Source organism: Cottoperca gobio, unplaced genomic scaffold (assembly GCF_900634415.1).
Source record: "Cottoperca gobio unplaced genomic scaffold, fCotGob3.1 fCotGob3_333arrow_ctg1, whole genome shotgun sequence".
NCBI lineage: Eukaryota > Metazoa > Chordata > Actinopteri > Perciformes > Bovichtidae > Cottoperca > Cottoperca gobio.
In genome coordinates, this window is record NW_021166939.1 from 63675 (window position 1) to 66174 (window position 2500).

Genomic DNA, 2500 nt, shown 5'->3' on the forward strand with positions numbered 1-2500 from the left:
CTGAGAGCCATGGCCTCAGATTTGGAGGTGCTGATCCTCATCCCAACCGCTTCACACTCGGCTGCGAACCGATCCAGTGACTGTTGAAGGTCACAGACCGGTGATGCCATAAGGACCACATCATCTGCAAAGAGCAGCGATGAGATCCTCAGGTCACCGAACTGCAACCCCTCTCCTCCACGACTACGCCTCGATATCCTATCCATGAAAATCACGAACAGGATTGGTGATAAAGCGCAGCCATGGCGGAGGCCAACATTCACTGGAAACGAGTCCGACTTACTGCCGAGTATCCGGACACAACTCTCGCTTTGGGCGTACAGGGATTGGATGGCCCTCAAAAGTGACCCCCTCACCCCATACTCCCGCAGCACCTCCCACAGTATCACCCGGGGGACCCGGTCATACGCCTTCTCCAGATCCACAAAACACATGTAGACCGGATGGGCGTACTCCCAGGCCCCCTCCAGGATCCTTGCGAGAGTGAAGAGTTGGTCCGTTGTTCCACGACCAGGACGGAATCCGCATTGTTCCTCTTCAATCAGAGGTTCGACTACCGGCCGAACCCTCCTTTCCAGTACCTTGGAGTAGACTTTACCAGGGAGGCTGAGAAGTGTGATACCCTGTAGTTGGCACACACTCTCTGGTCCCCCTTTTTAAATAGGGGAACCACCACCCCGGTCTGCCAACCCCTAGGCACTGTCCCAGACTTCCACGCAATGTTGACGAAAAGGTCGCAAAGTCGCAAAGTCGGACGGCTTCCCTGACCACCGGTGTCCACCACGGTGTTCGAGGGTTACCGCCCCTTGAGGCACCTAAGACCTTGAGACCACAGCTCATCACCGCAGCTTCAGCAATAGAGGTTTTGAACATTGCCCACTCAGGTTCAATGCCCCCAACCTCCACAGGGATGGCTGAAAAGCTCCGCGAGGAGGTGTGAGTTAAAGATCCCCAGGACAGGGGCTTCCTCCAGACGTTCCCAGTTCACCCGCACTACCCGTTTGGGTTTACCAGGTCTGTCCAGAGTCTTCCCCCACCCCTTGATCCAACTCACCACCAGATGGTGATCAGTCGACAGCTCCGCCCCTCTCTTCACCCGAGTGTCCAAAACATGCGGCCTCAGGTCAGATGATACGATTACGAAATCGATTATTGACCTTTGGCCTAGGGTGCTCTGGTACCACGTGCACTTATGAGCATCCTTATGTTCGAACATGGTGTTTGTTATGGCCATTCCATGGCTAGCACAGAAGTCCAATAACAAACGACCGTTCGGGTTTAGATCAGGGAGGCCCTTCCTCCCAATCACGCCTCTCCAGGTGTCTCCATTGTTTCCCACGTGTGCGTTGAAGTCTCCCAGCAAGACTACGGAGTCCCCTACTGGAGCCCCCTGCAGGGCTCCATTCAGGGTCTCCAAGAAGGCCGAATACTCAGAACTGCGGTTTGGGGCATAGGCACAAACAACAGTCAGAGTTTCCCCCCCCATAACGCGAAGGCGTAGGGAGGCGACCCTCTCGTCCACCGGGATAAACTCCAACATAGCGGTGCTCAGCCGGGGGCTAGTGAGTATCCCCACCCCGGCCCGACGCCTCACACCTTGGGCAACTCCGGAGAAGAATAGAGTCCAACCCCTATCCAGGAGTACGGTTCCAGAGCCAAGACTGTGCGTGGAGGTAAGCCCCACCAGATCCAACTGGTAGCGATCCACCTCCCGCACTAGTTCCGGCTCCTTCCCCCACAGAGAGGTGACGTTCCATGTCCCCAGAGCCAGCCTCTGCTGCCCGGGTCTGGTCCGTCGAGGTCCCTGACCATCACTGCCACCCATGTGACAGCGCACCCGACCCCAGCGGTTTTTCCCATGAGTGGTGGGCCCACAGGATGGATGGATGGGAGGCACCACGTAGCTTCTTCGGGCTGTGCCCGACCGGGCTCCGTGGCAAACTCGGCCACCAGGCGCTCGCTGTCGGGCCCTCCCTCTGGGCCTGGCTCCAGACGGGGGCCTCGGGCTTCCTCCGGGCAGGGTCTCTCCTTTCCTTTTCCTTTCTTTCATGAAGTCGTTTTTGAACCATTCTTAGTCTGGCCCCTCGCCTGAGACCAATTTGCCTTGGGAGACCCTACCAGGAGCACTAGGCTCCAGACAACACAGCTCTCAGGTTCATAGGGACACACAAACCTCTCCACCACGATAAGGTGATGGTTCCCAGAGAGGTACTTCATTACTGTAAACGTATTTAGTTACATTCTCCTCACAATCACTGCGGCTCTTGAACGCACCCCGTTTGCTCCGGAAGTGTTTAGTTCTGTGTTGTTGTTGTGAATGGAGCGAGCATGGGCTCCTGTGCGGTAAATCGTATCACAAGAAGAGGTCGGTGTAAACTTTAAATTAATATGTAAAGTCTTTTAGTATTTTTGAATCACTTAATGTTCATTAATGTGGATTCTTTGGGTGTAGAAACTGATACAATATGCAGCCACAACAGTGTCTGTGGTTCATGCTAAC

The 2500-nt window shown here is 55.1% G+C and overlaps 1 protein-coding gene across 1 annotated transcript in view; it reads left to right on the top strand.

Moving 5' to 3' along the window:
* The first annotated feature begins 2249 nt into the window (after positions 1-2249).
* Positions 2250-2500, top strand: part of LOC115005640 (PAN2-PAN3 deadenylation complex catalytic subunit PAN2-like) — a 10007-nt gene continuing 9756 nt past the window's right edge. The window contains 1 exon segment of the mRNA XM_029427563.1: positions 2250-2365. The gene's annotated coding sequence lies outside the window, so the exon portion shown is untranslated.